This window comes from Pinus tabuliformis, chromosome X, assembly GCF_031772625.1.
Source record: "Pinus tabuliformis cultivar Carrire ecotype Pingquan chromosome X, CPIR1, whole genome shotgun sequence".
NCBI lineage: Eukaryota > Viridiplantae > Streptophyta > Pinopsida > Pinales > Pinaceae > Pinus > Pinus tabuliformis.
Window position 1 is genome coordinate 1,685,466,387 of NC_142308.1, and position 24,581 is coordinate 1,685,490,967.

A 24,581-nucleotide genomic window follows, 5' to 3' on the forward strand; every position below is an offset into this window, starting at 1 on the left:
GTCATGGATAAATATTTTTTTCTTACATAGAGTGTGTGTATGTTTTGGGGATGAGAAGGAGAGACAGGGGGAGATAGAGATATAGATGGGGGGAGAGGGAAGAAGAGAGAGGAAAAGACAGGGAGGGAGGAAGAGATATATATATGGAGAGAGAAATGTTAGAGAGAGAGAGAAGGGGAAGAGAGAGAGAGGGAGGCAAAAGGGAGGGAGGGAGAGAGAGATAAATAGATATGGAGAGAGAGAGAGTGTATGTTTAGGGGGTGAGATAGAGAAGGAGAGACAATGGGAGATAGAGATATAGATAGAGGAGGTAGAGACGTGCTTACATTGAAATCAATGCACACTATTAATCTAATTACTTTGAAATTAATGTACATCATACATCTAGTTGCATCAAATCATAAATCAACATCTACACTAAAATCAATGCATCTAGTGCAAACAATAAAATAGGATTAGAAATCAACATCTATACTGAAATTAATGCATCTAGTGAAAGCAATTAAATAGGATTAGAAATCAATATCTACATTGAAACTAATGCATCTAATGCAAGAAATCAAATATGAGTAGAAATCAACATCTACGATGAAAATCAATGCATCCAGTGTAAGGTATTAAATAGGATTAGAAATCAACATCTACACTAAAATCAATGCATCTGGTGCAAGCGATCAAATAGGATTAGAAATCAATATCTACACTGAAACCAATGCATCCTATGCAAGCAATCAAATCAAAGTAGAAATCAACATCGATGTTGAAATATGGCAACAAGAATATTCCAATTTGATTTGTCCTTGAATTAAATTGTGAATTAAAATCGAATTTAGTCTTAACAGCTATTTGGAAATAATTAATTAATTTATTTTAAATTAATTAGTTGGAGAAATTCAAGTTAGAAGTCTTTCTGAAGTCATGCAAGAGTTATCCCTTAAATTAAGGAGATAAGATTGAGTTATATTTGAGTTGTAATTAGTTAAATTAGTTTACCGAGTTAAGTCTAGTTAAATTAGTTCCAAACTGTTTGAGGAAATAATGGTGAGTTAACAGTCAGTTGATGCATTAATGCACTCAATTAGTGCTACTCGAGTTAACTGAAGATTCCCTCATTAGAAACTTATGCATGTCTATTATGAGAAAGACTAGTTGAGATTAATGTTCAAGGATAGTGTACTATGAGTTGCATGTGTTTTCTCATGGAGAAAACTCATGCATGCAGTCAAGGATTCATCCTTGAGGATTATGCAGTTTTGAAGGATTGGTTTTCCACTTGGTAGAAGGAAAATCATCCACAAGGAACAATGCAATAAAATAGGAGCTTGGAGGGTAGAGTGGAAGGCTGGAGAAGCTAAGATTTCCTGTGAGCATCTGTGAGGATTGTATTTAGAGATGGCTAGCTATGAGAGCTAAGGCTTTGTATAATTCCTATGCATTTCCACCATGTATGATAATACAATAGTGTGGGGTTTTTAGCTGAGGCTTTCCCCAAAGTATTTTCATGTGTATTATGCCATTGATTCTTCTTCTTTTGGTTATATTGTTCAGCTCGATCTTTAAGATTCCACAAATTGATAGTAGAAGTAGGTTATAGTATTTTGCTTTGATTTATATTACATTATCGAGTTAACCTACACAGATTTTCTACGTGGTATTAGAGATGGATTTGTAGAAATTTTCTGCATGGTATGAGAGCTGTGAATAGTATACTGAGAAGAGAATTCGAAGTTTGAAGTTCGGGGTTGCAAGTGAAAATCGAATTCATATCATACTTCAAGGTTGGCCAATGGCATTCTACGACTTTAGACTCGAGTATGCCTTGGAAGGTAGCTTGATTTTTTTTTCTCCGTATGGCTAATTTTATTAAAAAACCAAAAAAATATTTACAATGAGGCCCTGCCTCAACCATTGTCACTGAAGTTCATCATAAAAGTCTAAACTGACCCAGATTTGGGGAAACCAGTTTGACATGGAAGAATACCAAACATATAACCCGAGATCATAACCAAAGGGAAGACCATACATAAGACCAGTACCCATGTTTAAGGCAAAAACTAGAGGAGGATTCAGCACAGCATCACCTGATGCTACAACAAAATGACAAAACCGCTTATCGTTCATATAAATAGCAAAAACAACACGTGAGTAGACCAAACCCATTAGCAGCAGACATTTGAGATGGCGGTTAGGTGGCCACAGATGCCACGCAGCGTAAATTGTTGTCATCCTGGTCCAGTGGCTCCTCAACGATTAGGCAGGCATACTTGTACCAATCTTCAGCATTCTCCTCCACGTCGCCCTTCGCTACGCCACCTGGAGGCTCCCTTGCATGCTGGGTGTCCCTCGAACTGCCAACAAAATCCATCTTGATTGAAGCTCCTACTGATCTACCACCATCATGCTGAATGTCACCAGCTTGAGCATCTTCACCATACAGACTGCCATGACTAACGCCCCTGCAACCATGACCCACTCTCGGATTTCTCTCCTCCTGAGAAGGCACTTCCGAAATTCTTGCCTAAGCATTTTTCTACTCATTTTCTTTGGAGAATACAGTGGTCACATTCGCTATAATGATGGGCCTGTTCAGGCTACCTTGGAACCTGAACTGGGTCGAGTGAGGGACAGAGCTAGGAAGCAGAGGAGAAATTGCAGTGTGGAGCCTGATATCACTGTGCGCAGCCATGGAGGCATGCCCTTGACCCCGTCCACTGTGCGTAAGGGGATCGTTTCTGGGCAGAGACCTTGGAGGAGGTGAATTCTCATGAGAAAGAGGGGGAATAGAGCTCTGCGCTGCTTGAGGGTGAGCGCTGCCACCGCAGGTGCCTCCTCTGTGACTCCTCATGCGGTGACGGACCATATCAGCGAGGTTGGCATGCAAAGCAATAGGACAAGAGGTTGGGGAGGAGAACAAGTTGTGGATAGAGGGCTCCTATGCCAGATTTATAGGGCAATGCCTGGAGTGGGAATAATGGTGCCCATTTCCGAGGTCAATGCAATAGAGAAGCCAACATCGGCTTCCAGTGACAGTTCTGCAACAAGAATTCCCAGCCTGAGGCGGACATATGCAAAGGGAGGGGGGATAAACAGAGGGTTCGAGAGGCTCCATACTATTTCCAGCAACTTCCAGGTCTTGACCAGAGGGGCCATTTAATGCTGCTCACAGGCTTACCTGCATTCACTTTAGGTGAGCATTGAACCGAGCACTGCCTACCGTCTGCCAGGTCCAATCACCGGTGGTCCGTTGGGTGGCCATTAATGGTCTTAGGATTCACCCGCATCCAGGTGGAAGGTAGATTAAATTACATAACATGGAAAGATATAATGGAGACTATATTAGAAGACAATGGCTTGAAGGAATTCATTGATCAAAAAATCCCAAAGCTAGCTTCAACTAATGCACAAGAGTTGGCTGAGTGGAAGAAGTGTGTGGCGAAGGCGAGACAGATCATCCTTGAGGGAGTTCGAGACCATAATGTCTTGAGTCTCCATGGGAAGGATACTCCATTTTCAATGTGGAAGACATTGAAGGACCTCTATGAGAACAGTGGCGACCAAAGGAAATTAGTGCTCAAGGATAAGCTTCGAAGAATCAAGATGGAGAAGGGCGATACTATTTCCACATATCTAAATAAGCTCATCGCCTACAGAGATGAGCTTGGAAGTGTGGTAATAACTACTGTCGATGATGATATGGTGAGCCTCACTCTCCTTGGCCTTCCAAAGAGTTGGAATAGCTACCAGGACTCTGTGAATGGAAGGGAGAAACTGCAAGATTGGGAACGACTATGGTTGGATCTTATGCAGGAGGAGATCAAGAGGAGCACACAAGATGGTTCTTCATCCAAGAATTATGATGAAGAAAATCTGGCCTTAGCAAGTAAGGCAAGGAAAGGGAAGGGGAAGGCTTCCCATTTCAAATCGAATTATACTTATGGAGGGAAGAAGAGTGACATATCTAAAGTAAGATGCTTTAATTGTCACAAGATGGGACATTATGTGACTAATTTCCCATCGAGGAAGTCCAAGAAGGGATCCTCGAAATGATCGGAAGGTGAGGCATTAGCCTCTTAGTTTGAAATGGACTTTACCCTCATCGCATGCATGGTGTCATCGATGATGGGTTGTGTCTGGTATCTTGACAGTGGAGCCTCATTCCACATGACCAATGATAAAAATTTATTCAGTGCCTTGGAGGAGAAAGACCTCAAGATGTGCATAGAGATGGGTGACGACAGAAGGTATAGTGTTTCAGGAGTGGGCACAATTGCTTTTTAGAGGGAGCATGGAGCTCCTCTCACCTTGACAAATGTGATGTATGTTCCTGGACTGAAGAAGAACTTGGTATTGGTCGTGATGTTGGGGGATAATGGCTACGATGTTGTCTTCAGTAAAGGAAAGGTGTTCCTAGGACACATAGACATGGGTCAGACCAAGAGGATAGGGATTTGGGTGAAGAATCTCTATAAACTAGAGGTGGATGATTGTGTAGCATTGAGTACGAAAGTAGAATTGGTGCAAAGCCAAGACATTGGCAAGTTGTGGCACAAGCGGTTGGGCCATTTGCATAATGGGGCTTTGATGATAATGCAACAAATATCTATAGGACTTCCCAAAGGTAAACTTGAGCAAGTTGACACATGCAAAGGTTGTACCTTGGGAAATTACACCAAATCTTCCTTTCATGATCAAGACAGTCGAGCAGAGACTATCTTAGAGCGAGTTCATACTGATTTGTGTGGACCATTCTCGACAACATCCACAATGAAGCAAAGGTATTATGTGATTTCCATTGATTACTATTCTCGTAAATGTTGGATCTATTTCATGCAGAAGAAGGACCAAAATTTCACAGTTTTGTGAGTTCAAAGCTTTGGTCGAGAAAGAGTCAGGGAAGAAGATCAAGGCCTTGAGAAGTGACAATGGTGGAGAATATGTCTCTCAAGAGTTTAAGGACTTCTGTGCAGCAGAAGGAATTAAATGAGAGTTGATGGCACTCATAACCCACAACAGAATGGGGTGGCCGAGAGGAAGAACATAACTATTGTAGCAGTAGCACGGGCAATGTTGCATGACCAAAGCCTACCACTTCACTTGTGGGTTGAGGCATGCAACACAGTGGTCTATTTGCAGAATAGGAGTCTGCATTGCATACTTGGGATGAATACACCAGAGGAAGCTTTCTCCGATAAGAGACCACATGTGGGTCACTTCAGGATCTTTGTCTCATTGGTATATTTCCATGTGACAAAGGATGCACAGAAGAAGCTTGAGCTGACAACAGAGTTGGGGATATTAGTGGGGTACACTGATACACCTCACAACTATCACATGTACTTGCCTACCATTTGGAGGACAGTGGTTCGTAGAAATCTCAAGTCTGATGAGCAGAAGGCCATGCGAGTTTCCCTTGAGAGGGAGCTCAAACTATAGTCTATGGAGGAACTATTAGTTCCTAAGGAGGAGAAGCCTCAGACTAATGCATAGCAGCCACATGTAGAGGTTCCAGGAGTGGAGACATCCACTCAAGTAGAGTCTTCCATAGATGGGCAAAAGCACACAAGAGAAGCTGACATATTGTTGGAGGATGCAAAAGAGAATGTGGGAGTACCATCTTCTCAGCGCAGACAGAGGAGGTCACCTGAGAGGTACACTGGATACATGGCCCTTGCTAGGAAATGTGTTGAGACTGAGCCATCTTCCTTTGAGGAAGTAGTGCAACAACCGATTTGGGTTGATGCTATGGTGGAGGAGTATAACTCCATAGTTCATAATAGTGTTTGGGACATGGTTCCGAGACGGGAGAACAAGTCAGTTGTGAGTTCTCGTTGGCTTTACAAGGTAAAGCATGTTTCTAATGGTAGTGTGGAGAAGCATAAGGAAAGATTTTTTGCTTGTGGCTTTTCATAGGTCGAGAGGATCATGTTGCTGTAATATATTTCGACAGAGGAGCAAGATGCTGACATTTTGACAAAGGCATTGTCAAAGTGTAAATTCAAGCCATAGAGATAGGATCGGGGTGGCAGATAGTCCCTTTCTTGTTGAGAGGGAGTGTTGGAATATGGCAACAAGAATATTCCAATTTAATTTTGTCGTTGAATTAAATTGTGAATTAAAATTGAATTTGGTCTTAATAGCTTCTTGGAAATAATTAATTAATTTATTTTAAATTAATTAGTTGGAGAAATTCAAGTTAGAACTCTCTCTGAAGTCATGCAAGAGTTATCCCTTAAATTAAGGAGATAAGATTGAGTTATATTTGAGTTGTAATTAGTTAACTCAGTTTACTATGTTAAGTCCAGCTAAATTAGTTCCAAATTGTTTGAGGAACTAATGGTGATTTAACAGTTAGTTGATGCATTAATTCACTCAACTAGTGCTACTCCAGTTAACTGAAGATTCCCTCATCAGAAACTCATGCATATCTATTTTGAGAAAGACCCAGTTGAGATTAATGTTCAAGGATAGTGTACTATTAGCTGCATGTGTTTTCTCATGGAGAAAACTCATGCATGCAGTCAAGGATTCATCCTTGAGGATTGCGTAATTTTGAAGGATTGGTTTTCCACTTGGTAGAAGGAAAGTCATCCACAAGGAACAACGCAAGGAAATAGGAGCTTGGAGGGCATAGAGGAAGGCTGGAGAGAAGCCAAGATTGCATGTGAGCATATGTGAGGATTTTACTGAGAGCTGAATAGATGTGAGAGCTAAGGCTTTATATAATTCCTATGTATTTCCACCATGCATGATAACACAATAGTGCAGGGTTTTTAGCTAAGGCTTTCCCCAAATTATTTTCATGTGTATTGTGCCATTGATTCTTCTTCTTCTGGTTATATTGTTCAGCTCGATCTTTAAGCTTCCACAAATTGATAGTAGAAGTAGGTTATAGTATTCTACTTTGATTTATATTACATTATCGGGTTAACCTACACATATTTTCAACAATCGACACTGAAATCAATGCATCTAGTGTAAGGTATTAAATAGGATTATAAATTTACCTCTTCACTAAAATGAATGCATGTAGTGCATGTGATCAAATAGGAATAGAAATCAACGACTAAATTGAAATCAATACATCTATTTTAGTGAAACTCTAAAATATTCATGACTTTCTAGATCTAACTTCTATGTCTGTATTTGTCTCTATGTGTCTCTTTCTTCTTCCCTCTCTCTCCACCTTACATTATGTGTCTATCTCCCTTCCCCCTCCTTCTCTCTTTTCCACTCCTTCTCTCCCCTGTCTCTCTCTATCTTCCTCTCCCTCCCTTTCTTTATCTTTCTCTTCTTCCCTCTCTCCCCCTACCATCTATATCTATACCTCCCTTTGTCTCTCCTTATTTGTCTCTCTATCTTAGCCCCTAAACACATGTCACACACACACTTTCTCTCCCCCCATATATATCTATCTCTCCCTTTTCTTTTCCCTCTCTATCTCTTCCCCTTCTCTCTCTCTCTCTCTATCTGCCTCCTCCATATATATCTCTATCTCCCATCTATCTCTCTTCCTCCCTCCCTCTCTTTGCCTCTCTCTTCTACCCCATTCCCTAGCCAATCTATATCTCTATCTTCCCTTGTCTCTCCTTCTCACCCCAAAAACATACACACCCTCTCTCCATATCTTACTATCTCTCTCTCTCCCTCCCTCTTCCTCTCTCTCTCTCTATCCCCCCCTCTCTCCCTCTCTTGATCTTCTCTCTCCCTCAATGACTCTCCATCTCTCCCTTGCCACTCACTCTCCACATTTCTCTCTCTGTGTCTTTCTTCCCCTTCCAACTCCATCTCTCTCTCCCTATCCCTCTCGTCTCTCTCAAGTTTTCTCTTTTTGCTTCTTGTTTCTTCCCTTCTCTCCCACCTCCCTCTGTCCCTCCTCCCATCATACACACTCTCTCTCTCCACCCACCAACTTTGTCACTATCTCCCTCCCTCTCTCCTTCTCTCTCTCCCCCCTCCATATCTATGTATCCATGTCTCTCTCTTCCCCTTGTTTCCCTATCTTTATCCCTCATAATAAAAAGTAATTTTGTTTTAAATTACTTTATCTCATTATATAAAGTTTGATGTAAAATAAAAAAGAAAAATCAAGTATTTAAAAATGAGTGACATTGATTTTTAAAGTAAGATTATTAATTTTTTTTAATAACATTACACACAACATGTCTTTCATATACACATATTAAAGTCACGACATCTCTTGCATATACATATATTAAAGTAACGTTACACACAACATCTCTTGCATATACATATATTAGCCCACACAAACACACACACACATATAATGTAACATTACATCTCATCTCCCTAATGTACTAGTTGTGCATAACATCTCTTGCATATACATATATTAGTCGACACACACACACATATATAATGTAACATTATGTCACATCTCCCTAATGTACTAGGCTATAGAGCAACTCTAAGCGCAAAAATTATATTATACCATGTTTATTAAAATAAAAAAAATGCTATATAAATATGAAATTAATATTTAAAATTTAAATTTATTTTGTTAAAATAATAATAATAATAATTATAGTTAATTTTTTTTATTGAAATTTAAATATAAAAATATATAAAATGTCTAATAATATTATAATAGGCGTTTTAGCCATATTGTTTGGCATATGTTTTGTATATCATCTATAAAAAAGCTATGTAGGCAATCTTACAATAATATCCTTTTAGCTGAAGTTGAGATTCATTTGGTTGTAGCAATTTTTTTTTCTTGGCCTCTTCCCTTTTCATAAGTAGCTTCCCCACTAGCATCATCTTCATATGTTAGCAAAGTTCCATGATTTTGGATATTTTTTCCCTTGCCTTTTTGTTACCTATGTTGAGAATCCAATTATTTAGGTTTATGTTGACATTTTAGTCAAAAATCAGGTTTTCAGTTTTATGATGGACAAATTCATTTTTTTGGTGGGGACTCATTCCTATGGACATGTTAAAGGTTATGTGTTGTAAAGTTTATGGTGTGGAAGGTGAATCATCAAGAAAAATCTAAAAAACTTTAAAAGATGAATCCAAGAGTCATATAATGTATTTATATGTAACATATTTCTTAATAATAAAGAAATTAAAACTTATATTTCATATTTGGTCACACATTTCAATGGTGCTATTAGAGCAATTCTGGGCATTCTTAGAGCTGTCAACTCTTCCTCCTTCCCAGAGCCTGTCAGTTCTCTGCCATTTCTTCTGCTACTCAGACCTTGTTGGAATACATAATTCATACTTGTCTCAGTTGTGACTCTCTATGTAAAGGAGTTTGTTCCTATTCTTTAGGGTTGTTATATCTAGATGTTCCTAGATTGGTGTGTGGTTGAGATATTCTCTCAACCAGGTGATTGTGTGTCCAAGATAGTCTACCTATCTTGAGACAACACTAAATGTATTTATATGTAATCTTATTTGATGTGAATAGATGATATAGTGTGCGCTATCAAAAGTTAAGTTGGTACCAGAGCCGGTATGGGCCTGGGACCTTAGCCCCTCCCGGGCCAAGGGAAATAAAAGAGGATATTTTTTAAATTTTTTTAGTTTGTCCATCGAGCAATTTTCTGAGTCTTTTGTGAACATTGATTGCTCTTGCCACTCAATGAACATAACTTGTTTTTTAGTGAACGCTGCCTGCGTTGGATCATTACAGAATGTGGTTTCCGTAGGGCAGATCTCTTGGAGGGACGATACACTGTGATGACCAATTCTGCGCATTATGTGTGGAGACCGACTAAAATCCATTGAAGGAAATCTACTCGAAAGTCATTTTTTGAATCTGTAATGGGAGGCCGAATCCTTGAACAAAGCTCAATAGAGTAGATTGCACCTATGTTGATCGTTGAGTTGAGCTCGTTGTGTTAACCATGGCGGCGTTGTCTCTCGTACGCCAAGAGGAGGTCGTAGTAAGGTGGATCTGCCAGGTTCTGGTGGATTCAAGGTCGACATCCTCTTTGCTGAAGAACTTCGCCATGAAGGAGGAGGTGCAGTTTATCTGCTATGTGGATCTGTTTTCGAGTGAGTTAATCTGCTCCAGTGTTTGAGTGAGTTGATCTGTCAAACAAATCAAGTGTTGTTGAATTTGTGTTGTAGCGGCTCGGTGGTATCTTCCATGGATCTGACATTTGAGGCATGGATGCTCTATTTTGTTGTGAGGACACCTGTGGTTGGAATCATGGAAGGCCACGCGCTTCTGCAAGGGGACACTTACACTGTGTAGCATCTTGACTTCCATACATGCCAGCTTCAGGTAATTGTTGCAGTAACAAGTTGGGTGACAACCAAAGTGGTTGTATTGCAAAGGTATGCAACGTACGCTGAAATAAATTTATTTCCATCAACTGGCAAGTTTTACAAGGGATTTCAATTGATTCGTGCATCTCACATTTCCATGGGTCCGTGCATTGTGGTTTATAACAATATTCTAATCACTGAGTCAATATTTGATAGTTCGATTGCTAATAGTTGGTTTGATAGTAGTTTCATGGATCATTTCAAAAGTTTTCGTTGCAACACTTCATCGAAACAATTCAAGCATTCAACAATGGCTGAAAAAAAATGAGTTCCCAAAGAGTTGTGACATGGAGCCTCAAGGATTCACAATGGATGGCTCCATCAACCTCAAAGGAAAGCTTGTTCTCAAGTCCAAAACTGGAAGATGGAAAGCTTGTTTATTCATTATTGGCTATGAGATTTTCGAAAGGATGGCATTCTATGGAATTCTCTCCAATTTAGTGGAGGTGTTGAAGGCAGTGTGCACCCTTGAAAAACTATGCAATTGTAGAGAGGATATCCAATTTGCTTCAAAGGTGGGATACTTCTGGAAATCTGGTAGAATTAGGAAAAGCCAATTTCCTCATATTATGTGTTGGTGATTTTGCATTAATGCATAAAATCATAGTCATTTTTAGATCATGGCTTGTGCTTTTATTTCATATTGTTTTGAAGGAGAATATATATTGGAAATTAGTATACATATTGAGATTCACGACCTCAATATGAAGTCATTTTGTTAGAATTCACAACTCTAATTGATGACAGGTAAAGTTTAGAGATCCAAGACCAGTATATCCAAGACTCAAAAGTACAAAGTCTATCATGGAAATATTAAAATGAGAAAGTAGTGGTCTATTCCATTATATGAATGGTGTGGTATATCCAACATGATTGGAAAAGGATCTGACGACATCACAATGAATGTTTGTGTGACTTTGTGGAATAGGATTAAGACTTTTATAAAGTATGAGTCACACATTGTAATTATAGTAAATATACATGTCATAGATTTCTTTGTAATGGTTCATTGTGGTCATTGAAATGTTTTATGTACCTAGTATCTTCTTAAGCTTGGAGCATATTAAAATGGCATATGGTTGTAAGACCTAGAGAGGCATGCATACCCCTTTGTTATGTGTTCCCTAGTGACATCAAGTTGAGGAATCAACCACTCGGTACGTACAAGGGTGATAGGTGTACTCATATCTAAGCTTCATATGTAATCGAAGAATTGAGTCTTCGATTAAGTGGAGGAATTATGAGATGGAATAATATCAAAGTGTAAAGGACAAAGTCAAAGAAAGTTCATCAAGAAGTTGGATGAACCATGTATGTGAAGGACTTCCTATTAGACTAGCAGTTGGTTACCCATGCATTACAGTGGATGGTTGTTCCTTTATATGGACATCAACAATTTGATGATGTTTGCATGAAAAAGGTACAATGTGTAATTGCCAGATTGGACCAGAACTAGACTTTGCAGATTGATATTGAGACAAGTACTCATTAAGGGGGTGTGTTGGAATATGTAATTCCTACTTGTCTTAGTTGTGACTCTCTATGTAAAGGAGTCTATTCCTATTCTTTAGGGTTGTTATATCTAGATGTTCCTAGATTGGTGTGTGGTTGAGATATTCTCTCAACCAGGTGATTGTGTGTCCAAGATAGTCTACCTATCTTGAGACAAAACTAAATGTATTTATATGTAATCTTATTTAATGTGAATAGATGATATAGTGTACACTATACAAAGTTAAGTGGCATATCCCTGCAAATGTACAAAGGTTGTATGTTACCAGAGTAACACTACGTTGTGTGTTGTGAATGATTATTTCCCTTACATGACCTCACTGTGTGCCACAAGATTCTTCACACCTTCCAAGCTTCTTCGTTCTATGATTGTCTGGTTAAAACTTGTGAGGTGAGACTACAGGGTGTGTCCTTAATGGTATAGTCATTGGTGGATTGGAATTATGGGAGTAAGAAGCCTGAGAAAAACCTCTGCTTATTCTACTTGAATGCCCGATAGACGTCCACGGATCGGTTTCCAATGTTTGTGACTGCACAAAATAAACAACTTTATTTATATTATTGTTAAAATCATAGTGTTATAGCTATATTATGGATTAGCTTAGACCCCATGTGTTTATGAAGCTATGATGGATAAGCATTACCCTATGACTAAGAATGATGTTCTAGTGTTCACCCTTATTGTAATCAATGGTAATAGGTCATGTACTTCATCTCTTGTGTAAGTTGGTAAAGATAGTAGAAGCTCGAACTCACATAGTTAACCAATGCTATGATTGATTCTATGAGTAATCTATTTACTATTTCGTGTACTCATGATACTTAACCATGCCAAGCCTTATTTAGCTCATTACATGGTATTCCAATATATGTTTTATATTTACAAGCCAAATGATCAATTTGGTGTTGCTTCATGTTCTTCTTGTATTCCTAAGGCCCTCGTATTTAGATTTGAAGGCAGCGGAAGAAGTAGTACACGATGGGTTTTACAGGAGCAACTCTCCAGAGGCAGGGTCTTTGGTAACCTCTGTCCTCTAGAAGGTCATTCAAAGAAAACTCAGAAATGTTTCTTTAGTTATGGACCTCCAATTTCAAGATTGCTTTGTTTAATGGTTGTGATGGGTTAGTGTTGTTGGATGACACTCCTACAATGGTGGGATTTCTTTGTTAATGGTTTTGATGGGTCAATGTTGTTGGACGTCACTCCTACAATGGTGGGAGAGAAAACAATGCTCTCCAACATAAATTCTCTATGGGCCTTACACGTAATTGATGAAATCAAGAACGTATTGGAGGAGGCATGCCCCACACTATTTCTTGCGTGGACATCATCGAGGGATGTTGTCATTCTTACTAGCGGACCTTCGTGGGAAGTGTTTTTGAGTAGAAGAGATAGACTAACTGCTAGCCTCAAGGATTTGAATGAGATAATGCCTAGTCCTCAACCCAATGCCACAACTCTCTTAATTAGGAAGAAGTTTTGAAGTATTTTGCGTAAGTTGGAAACGTTGTTGGCTCCAATTTGTTATATGCTTTGGAAATATTTATCTCTCCTCCACTCAATGTACAACCTTTGTTAGAATATGGGGTATCATTAAAATGGTGTTTTTTTGTGAGTTTATTAGTGAAATTACATTATAGATGGGTACATCTTCAGCAGAAACTCACTCTTCTTGAGTTTTGTGCATGGGGATCATTGTTTTTTTATCTTCATCCTTGTGAACATTTTATAAATGTATTCCTCTTTTTATTTTGTATGGGATAAGAGAGGATTGACAATAAGGCTTCTAATTTTGAAGCTCTATTAATCAACTATGTATAAGCAAGCCTGAGTAACAATGATATCATCTTCTCACCTTGTATCTGATAGGGGGGAATTTATGATCAACTACTAGTTTCGAAGAGCCTAAGCTACAACCTAAGAAAAAGTGAAAACTAGAGCCTCAAGCTTGAAACATAATCAAATTTGCAGAGAGAGTCAAATTTATGAGCATGATTCAATTTATGGTCATCTTCAAACTCTATTAGGAGCACTTCCACTAGCAAAAGTCTTCAGCTTCTAGCTATATTCAGAACTGTTCCAGGAACTGCACTAAGCATTTGAGAGTTGGTGATCAGCCTTAAACCACCACTAGTTGAAACCTTAATGGTCTCCCTTTTCAGAACACTCTATCTAGCAAAAGACTTCAACTTCTATCCATATTTGGAATGTTCAGGGAACTGTATCAAGTGTTCTAGGTTGAGACCTCAATTTTCTAACTTTTTAGAAAAATAGGGAGAACTTCCTCTAGCAAAGGACTTTAGCTTTTAGCTATATTTGGAACTATTCTAGGAACCACACTAAGCGTTCCAGCGTTGGTGGTAATCGTTAAACCACCTTCGGTTGAGACCTCAAGTTCTCCCACCTTATACCATCATTTGATAGAACACATTCAACCATTTGTTGTTATGCATTTATTGCATTTATTGTATTTCATCTCTTTTCTTAGACTGATATACACCCCTTCGGATTAAGGGGGGAATGCTAGACACGTAATCCACAAAGGATATGTTGTGGAAGGTGAACCATCAAGGGGAGTCCAAGAGAACTTGGAAAATGAATCTAATGGTCACAAAATATATTTATATGTAACATATTTCTAAATAATAAAATAATTCATGCTTATAAGTTTCATATTTGGTTGTAAATTCCAACATATTACCTAACTCTCTGTATTATGCTTTCACTCTAGAAAAAAATCCACTAGAGTGCCCTTTACTTTCCTCTTACTTGGGGAATACTTATTCTTAGAAAACATCAGCTAACTCTTTATCCTACACTTTGGAAGAAAACCCACCAAAGTTCCCTCCATGAGTTTCACTTTAGAAGAAGAACCATTAGAGTTCCCTCCATCTGTTGAGGTTCTAGAAGCTAGAAAAACTTGATATGCCCTGATCACCATAGTGAATGCACTTTCTCCACAACATAGAAAACCTACCTACCAACAACCTTAACCATAGAGATCTAGAAATAAGACTTAATGTTGTGGGGAAAAATGCCTATGAAGGACGATCCTATCCACCTAAGGTGTGACAGTGCCTTAGCAACAAACAGAGACAACTATTCTAGTATTCTTCCTTTATGAATTAAGAATGAAGAGATATAGATGGACTAACCGGTGTCTTCCGTTTGTCCCTCGATCCGGTCTCTCTTCTCTTTGAGGGTTCCCAGCTACTTGCCTTCTCGCTCGCCCAGCTTCAAGAGGTTTCTGCAAGATCACAAGGAGAGAACACTACACAAGACATGGATTCATATTCATAATTAGTTCAGGATTAGAAATAAACTAAACATACTAATGCAATTATACATCAAAGATACATCAGTATATAGGAGAAACCAAGATAGCTTTATTGATGAATAACAAGGTTCAGGAAGAGATACAACCTAGAGGGCTCCAATCCAGCATCTCCTTCCCAGCAAATGGAATTCCTATCTTCACCCCCTTCAAAGCATTAAGCACCCAATGATTCCAATCTCAAACCAACAACAATTCTTTGCAATAACAAAATTCCAGCCTCCAGATCTCATGTAGGAGAGATCCATATATAGATGTTTGGAGAGAGGATGAGTCAGCTTGAGATCTGACTAGTGTCCTCTCCCTCTCTCAGTTCTTGATTCCACTTGGAGGTTCTTGCTTCCACTTGGAGATTAGGAACCTCTTACTCATCACCAGTCGAATTCACTGAGGCAAGTATCATTGAGGAAGATTCTGGAAGCTTCCTGGGTCTTGACACCTCTTGGAATGAACTTGCCATTTGTCAACTCTCGCTCAACGCACCCTGGTAGTGCTTCTACCTGCGTTGCAGTGCAGGTAGCCAGTGTTGGCTTTGACATTCAGTGCAGACAGCTAGTGGAGCCACTGAATTGATCCTGAATTGACTTGTTTTTGAGCAGTTTCTGGTGGAGAACTTCTGTGAATTGCTGTGGTTTGTTAGCCTTGTTCCTCTAGGGGTAGGAACAACATGTTTAGGGACTTTGGATCCCTTAGATTATGGACATTTCATGCTCAATGCTGTAAGGCACAAAAATGTCTATAACAGTTGCCCCCTAAAGTATGAGGCCGTTTATCGGGTGAAATGCTTTATCAGGGGGATCCGAAGTTCATCCAATGCTGGGAGGAGACCTGTAATAAGATACAATACAATACATTATTTTTCATACTGCTTTCATGATCTAGCTGAGGCGGGCATTCCCATGCTCAGCTTTATAAATTCATTTTTCTGTACATAGAACAGACAATCGTCTGATGGTAGACTGATAATTTTGATGAAATTATCATCCTTTGAGTAGGATGATTATCTGCTGCAATGATGTACATGTCAATGTCTTTATCTTTCCTGAATATATATCGCAGCCTGGATGGATGAAACTAGATCCGGGGTCTTCAAACTCGTTCGATCTTCACTCTAAGTACAAGTCGATCCATGTGAGAAATGTTCTGAAGTCGAACATGGAAAGACATCGCTTGATTACCGGTCAATGAGGCAAACCGTTAACAAGCGCGAGAGGAATCATCGATAATGATAATGACCCTCAAGGTACTGCAGTACAATTCACGTGGTGTGAATAAAGGACTTGGTGTCGAACACCACGCAAAATCTTTCGGTCGAAGGTCATTGATGTATACCTGTCGCCGGAAGTGAGAAACTTGCCATTGAGGCATGCAAGCTTCAAAGTATTGAAGGGGTTGTTCCTAGATCAACTTCTTGGATAATGAGCTGATGTCGACAAGAAGCGATCTGTCAAAGGAGGGCCTTAATGAATCCCACATCAGTGACACAGAACGGAGCTAATGATTTTGATGGAGGTGAAAACGATCTGTGACATATGATTCAAGGTGGCGGTCATGAAAGGATGAAGGATAATGTACGACAGTGGATGGGACACGGTTGACTTTTTTTAACGACTTCTCTTGAACATATGGCGACACTGATGCGATGGATCGGTAGTATTACCCCAAATATGGATGGTATGGCGAGACCATGGTGATGTGACCGGTGAATGAAACAACCCAACCCGATTGTGGTACGGAGGAAAAGTGTCATGTTCAAGAGCGACTTGCTACCATCAAATTTTTCTTGAGTTTCTCCCATTTTTTCCCCAGTCATTGCTGACCAGTACCTCTTTATTTTTGTCAAGCTTGAGGAGGATAACATATGCTTGTTCTATAACCTGCCCTTCGGGCAAGCCCATCGCTATGTTTTAACGAGCCTAGCGATAGTGAAACTCGTTCTCGTCTAAAGAAAATTTTGTCGCTATATAATGATTTTAACGAGTCTAACGACAAAGATAACTCAGTCCTTTTCATTTTTAGAGAGTCTGAAAAGGTACATAAAGTTAACTCCAAAAGTCCTTTTTCGTCATTTAATCCCTTAAGTCCGAAAAAGTATCAAACAATACAGAAGGGATGAGTTTTCGATAGTTTTAACGAGCCGAACAAAACAAGCGCTCGATCTTTTTGTGCAATAATCCCTCAGGTCCAAAAAGATTAAAATCTAGAGGAGGGATAGCACTTCATGTCCCTCTAACGAGCTGGAAGGCCAAGGACTCGGCAATATTTTCATATTTTACAAGTCAAATGAAAAGAGCTTAAAGAAGACTCGTCTTTTGAGGAACGAGTGATAAAACGGGTTAGCAACTGATTCCAGGTACAGGTTGGAATTTTCCAATCACGGCAGTGTCACAAGGATGGCTAGTGAAATCACTCTTCGCAGCTGTTCCTCAAAATGGGTAAACAATCATATGGAGGTGAGCGATCGGCCAATGGAAAAGTGGAGGTGATGGTGCAAACACGACCAAGGCTTTAATGGCTGATAATATTACATTCACAGTGGTTATTTACCGGGATAGTTCATTTTTTAACGAGCTTAAACGCAGGTGGAAACATTTGCTCGATCTTATGTTTATTTTTTAACGAGCATGAACTATGTGCTAAAACTGCTCGGATCTTGCGTTTATTTTTTAACGAGCATGAACTGTGTGCTAAAACTGCTCGAATACCCAGTCATATGATAAGAATGTCTCAGTGAAGATGCTATTTTTTATGGAGCTTCATCTCACGAAGCTTTGCTCCGGATCCTTTCGTTATGCAAGTTCGGAAACGACTAATCCTACGAGTTTAAAGGGTTAGACCTACAGGTTTAAAGGGAGGACCTAAAAATTTAAAAAATAAATAGCCGTCCCTTGCTTGCACTCCAAAAGGTTTGCATGCCCCCAGGTATAAAATATGATTTCAAGGTTACCCTTACTTTGTCCGCCAAAACATTTGTTTAAGTAGGAAAGGCCTACCTCTTTCAGGCTACCCAAATATTGTTCCGTTAATCTTTCAAACAAAACACTTCTTCGGCGGTGTCTACCGAGATAGACAAAGGTGAATGACCTCAGTGCCAAACACATAACTTTGACAAAAGAATCTTATTCTAGAATAACCCTCTTTCAGCATGGGTGGGGTACAGACTAGTCATATTCTCCCACGGAAACCTACCTTATACCCAAAGTTTCCCTGCCGAAGCAGACCAGGACGCATGCCCCCTGGGTTCCAGTCATATCCTCCCGGATTACTCGCGCTCATCAGGAGGACGGACCGAGGGTTGAGACATTTCTTGCGTGAAGAGACCATTTAGGGATGGTATATGACTATTTGCGATGCGCGATCCGGGAAATGAAAGCTGGTCCACGAGCTTGACCACTCTTCCTTCGTGCGGAAAACACATTACTCTAAAGAGTGAGCAGATGATGGCTCCCATGCAATATATATAGTCTCGTCCAAGGAGTAGGTTATATTCCAAGGGTCCTTGGACGACCATCACGTTCATTTGAACGGTCTTCCCTTTCAATGTTATGGGCACATTGGGGAGGATCCCTAAAGGTCGACTGGTTCCTTTATCAAAGCCTGATAGATTTCTCATTTCAGGCAAAAGCGCTGGCGAACCAAGCGCTTTCCAAGAAATAGAGGAAAGGATACTCACAGATGCCCCCTCATCAATGATTGTGCCAGCCATTACCATTCTGTATATTTGAACGATAATTCTGAATGGTATGCTTGCTAGCAAACGGGGTCTGCCTAGTTGGTTCCAGTCGAACGAGACAACTAGGTTGCTTGGTGGTGGGACCAAATAGACGGCCGGGTATGACTCTGACGAAGTTCCTTCCTGCGATAAAGGAATGGGCAAATTGCCCCCTTGTTCGTCGGAGTCTGTGTTGATGAAGAGAATTTGGACGGTGTCATCTTTATTCTCCTCCGTGATGGTATCATTCGAAGATAGAGCCTCTGAAGGCAAAACCGGGTCAACTGCCGCCTCAACCTTTTGACTTTCGTCAGGTATGGATTCAGACGGTTCATCTTCAATGATAGGTGCTTCGGTTGACCACCTGAGCGGGCCAGCCGGGTTCTCAACTGGTGAAGGACTTGGCAGGAGTTTTTGATATCCAGGAGGAAGTTGCACTGATAAAACCGGGCGATCTTCCAAAACTCTTTTAGCCTCGTCTAAGAAGGGACAATGGTGGATGGCATGGTCGCCTTCACACAGTTTGCAGGGGAATCTAGCTTTCCCTCTTTGTCCTGTGACTTCACTTTCACTAGTTGACGGTGAGCTGTCAACATGGCTATCAGAGGTTGATGCCACCGAAATGTGCAAACGGGGAGACGAGTACCTTAGTATCCGAGGGATGCAGGGACAATCTCTGTGGAAGTGGCCTCCCTTGCATATGACACATGGCGATTTAGGCCTAGTCAGTGCTGTGTGTGGATTTTTGTCAGACGCCACTTGTTTGCCCCCAGTCGCTTTTGGCTCTTTCTTCTTCTTTTCCTTCTTCTCCTTAGGAACTTGGTTTTTTGTTTTACCAGTTCCGTCAAGCGAAGAGGAAGGAGGAGAGGAAGAATTAGATGAAGTAGAAGGCTGGTGGGTAACTCTGGTCTGGTCTAACTGTTGACTCGACTGTTCAGGAATAGTGGTGTTCTGAACGACATTGGTTGAAAAGAGCCAGACCGGCAAGCCAATCGTCAGTCCTGGAAGCGACAACGTGGCCATATGGGGCGCACCAACATCTCCCCAAGAGGAGAAGGGACTAGGATTTCCACCAAGGGGAATTCCTTTGTTGGTGTGCTCCATTTTTTTTTCAACCTAAAGATCAACGCAGGAATAAAGGTGATTGTTCCGTTTAAAATAAATTTTAACGACGCTTTAGACACAACTTGCTTTTTCACTTTTAAAGAGTCGAGAAAAAGCTAAAGATGACTCTAGTCTCCTTCGATGTTTTAACGAGCCCGAAGTGACAAATGCTCGGATGGACTTTTTCCATGATAGAGTCTGAAAAAGGCCAAAAGGAACTGCTCTGGAGTTCTAGGCAGAGGGTGTGCCAAACTTTTCGCAAAACCGCAGAATACTTTTTAGGGTACGGGCGGTCGATCTTCCTGAATGTTGTGTTCAGTGCGTTGCGATCAGTAGGGCAGCCGACACAGCTTCCTATGGATAAAGGTTTTATGCCTATAGGGGTCTCCCAATAGATACGCGATGGTACGTGGGAGCACAATCCGTACTGGCGCTATCGTCCCTCAGGAGGAATCACCCACCATCAACGAGATCGACAGTCACCAGGCTTTACGACGCCGGAACACGTCTCTAGCCTAGACCTCTATGTTGTGCGTTATATTGCAAAGCGTTGTTAAGTCCATTCAATTTATTTTAGGTTGATCTTTTTAGAAGTTTGCCTTTTGAGGTTCACCACGAGATGTATGATACAATTCCTAAATGCAGTCTAAAGATGATAAGCAAGCTTTATATCTTTTCAACTTTGAAAATCCTATCTACTAAGGGAAAAGAAAGACACCATCTTTTCTCAAAGAGCAATCAGCACACTCTAATGCACTTTTCCTAAATCAATCATGCAAACTATCAAAATGCAAATGCACAATGCAGGTGTTTGTTTTCCGCTTTCTTAGTATTGATGCCTACAAAGAAAGCTTTTTTTACAACTTTTAATTTGCTTTTAAATGACAAATACAAACAAGTTTACTTTTTCGAAATCAGAGAGGGTAGAAGAGATTACAACACTTAACGATTTCTGAAATGAATACTTGTTTCGACACTTAAAAGAGACAAACTAAAACCAAAAGCAAAAGTAAATGTATAATCAACTGTAATCAGCCAATGAACTCTCTCCTAAGATCACAATCAACAGATCTGAATCAAGGGCTACAGGATGACTATTTCACTCATGCAAAGGAAAACTGTAAATGATGCCACAAACACATAAAAACACTCAAAGTATTTTTGTACAAAAGGAGGCAGAATTTAAGCAGAGAAAAGGAGTTATCAGACTGGTACCTATGCTGGTTACAGGCTGCAAAAATCAGAGATCAAAACAAGGCAAAACAGAGCAGAGAACCCCAGCTGCACAAGGCTTAACTAGATCAGCGCAACCTCAACACAGGGGTTTTGACATTCAGCGCAGGTAGCCTTCACGGGACCTGCGTTGAAATGCAGAACCTCTTCACTGGGTCTGTGCTGAAGGAGAAAAGAGAGTTTCTCACTGGGTTCTGGGTCACAGATTGCTGATTAATCTACTGTTTCAGGCCAAATAAAAGCAACAAGCAAGGTACAATCAAAGGGATGCTTTGAGGGGGTACTAAGATCTATCACAAAGGATCATCAAATCATTTGTGAGTCCATTTTTCAGATCATAGACAAGTCCAGTGATTGGATCAAAGCAGCAACTGTCTACTTTGGATCTAGGAATAACAGATGCAGTTTGATTGTTGTTGTCGAGTCTATGAAACAAACAATGATAGAGACACAAATAAAATGACTAAATAGATCTCCCCAGCGGAGTCGCCAATTTGTTGTGGGGAAAAATGCCTATGCAGGACGATCCTATCCACCTAAGGTGTGACAGTGCCTTAGCAACAAATAGAGACAACTATTCTAGTATTCCTCCTTTATGAATTAAGAATGAAGAGAGATAGATGGACTAACCGGTGTCTTCCGTTTGTCCCTCGATCCGGTCTCCCTTCTCTTTCAGGGTTCCCAGCTACTTGCCTTCTCGCTCGCCCAGCTTCAAGAGGTTTCTGCAAGATCACAAGGAGAGAACACTACACAAGACATGGATTCATATTCATAATTAGTTCAGGATTAGAAATAAACTAAACATACTAATGCAATTATACATCAAAGATACATCAGTATATAGGAGAAACCAAGATAGCTTTATTGATGAATAACAAGGTTCAGGAAGAGATACAACCCAGAGGGCTCCAATCCAGCATCTCCTTCCCAACAAATGGAATTCCTATCTTCACCCCCTTCAAAGCATTAAGCACCCAATGATTCCAATCTCAAACCAACAACAATTCTTTGCAATAACAAAATTCCAGCCTCCAGATCTCATGTAGGAGAGATCCATATATAGATGTTTGGAGAGAGGATGAGTCAACTTGAGATCTTACTAGTGTCCTCTCCCTCTGTCAGTTCTTGATTCCACTTGGAGGTTCTTGCTTCCACTTGGAGATTAGGAACCTCTTACTCATCACCAGTCGAATTCACTGAGGCAAGTGTCATTGAGGAAGATTCTGGAAGCTTCCAAGGTCTTGACACCTCTTGGAATGAACTTTCCATTTGTCAACTCTCGCTCAGCGCACCCTGGTAGTGCTTCTACCTGCGTTGCAGTGCAGGTAGCCAGTGTTGGCTTTGACATTCAGCGCAGACAGCCAGTGGAGCCACTAAATTGATCCTGAATTGACTTGTTTTTGAGCAGTTTCTGGTGGAGAACTTTTGTGAATTGCTGTGGTTTGTTAGCCTTGTTCCTCTAGGGGTAGGAACAACATGTTTAGGGACTTTGGATCCCTTAGATTATGGACATTTCATGCTCAATGCTGTAAGGAACAAAAATGTCTATAACACTTAAACAAAGAAGAGTAAAAATCATTGGAGCTGAGAGTGAGTGAAGGGTAGACTCTTACACAGAGATGGGAAGGCCAAGATAAAAAATAAAAAAGAAAAAAACCCTGTTGATTTAACATCAAGTACTTCCCATGTTAAGTAAAGTAACCGGTGCGATGGGGTCATACTTTAGAGTGGGATGGTGGTGTATGTAGATTGCATATCTTTCCATAAGTGGCATACCTACCAACCACCTTACACCATAAATTAATTTAATTACCATCATATGCGTGCTCCCCCAACTAACCAGTGTGATGGAGTATACTTTAGAGTGGGATGGTGGTGTATGGAAATTACATCTCTTTCCATAAGTGGCATGCCTACCGACCACATTCAACCTATTGTAGCGGCTAAAACCACCCTCCAAATTTTTTCCTTAGCTTCATTTTGGAGCCTCCCTACCAACCTTTCATAGCAGCATGTCTTGCTTCATCAAGTAGACAAGCTTTGGTGATTTTCTTGCAGAAAGGAAGCATGTCTATCAGAGCTTGATGCTTTCCCCTCATAGGTTGTTCCTCCGGACTTGGTCCAGCTATAGGCTAGGTAGCTCCCTCAATAAATTGCACAATTCTAGAGGGAAACCAACCTTCCCTCCATAAATTGTGCAATTCATTCTGGCAACCTGCTGGGCTCCAGAATTCCGCAGTTCTGCCAGTCACGCTTCATCTAGAAAATTGCACAATTCTTTCCAGTAGGGCTGCTTAGCCCAGGAATTGCAAAATCCTGGGTAGTCGTCAGTTGCTCTGCCTAGAAATTGTGCAAATATCCTGGGAAACCAGCTCGGATCCCTTCCAAAAATGCACATTTTCTCCCAACAGTTGAGTAGTCTCTTGCATGTGCAGTAGAGTTGACTGGTTCCCTTCGGGACCAAGAAAAACTGATTTGCATGGGATGATTATCCTAAGGCATCCATTAATTGAAGGATTGAATTTTAGCAGCTGGAGGTTGCATGCAAGGAACATTTTAGAAACCTCCCACCAAGTGTCACTCTTCCTAGATTTGTGGCATGAGTGTCACATCTTTGATTTTATCAAAACTCATGAACCGGATGTTGTAGAGCTCATTACTCACATAAACCTTGTAGCTCTGACATCCCATATCGTATCTTGGAGTCATTGGCACATTCAACTCAATTGTTTTACGATAATCTCGCCTTCCATGTCTTATGTTGCATTTCTGGTGCTTTTTGTGTTTTGTTTCATATGAACGTTTTCTGCTTGATTTGAGTGAGAGATGCTATCATTTTGATACATACTAGCTTGTACTAGCACCATTTTAGTTTTCGTTAACTTCTCACTATTGTTGCATGCATGAAACTGTTTTTCATGAACGGTCGCTGATTCAGTGACTCGCCTCACCCACATGCATGTTATTTTGTTTTTTGAATCTTTCATCCACTGTTTTCCTGCACTATCATTCACTTATTTTTACACTCAATATCACCATGCATTCACATTCACATTCACTTTCAATCGCCCATTAGTGGTTTTGGGAAGCCTTGGCCCAACTCTACCTCACCAAGACAACATTATGCAATCCTGAGAGGGAAGGCTCTATCTTCCTCTCAGGAAATGCGCATTTCTGCCCAGTGACTATCCTCTAGTCTTGCATTGTGCAATTCTGAGGGACAGTGACTATTGGCCCAAAAACTTGCGCAATGTAGTCACTGAGCTTGCAACCATTGCCAGTTGAGATTGCGCATTGTGCAATTCCAGTTGTCAGTAGGCCAGGTTGGACTGTGCATTGTGTAGTTCCAACAGTCAGTGAGCCTCCTGACAACCTGGACTGTGCCT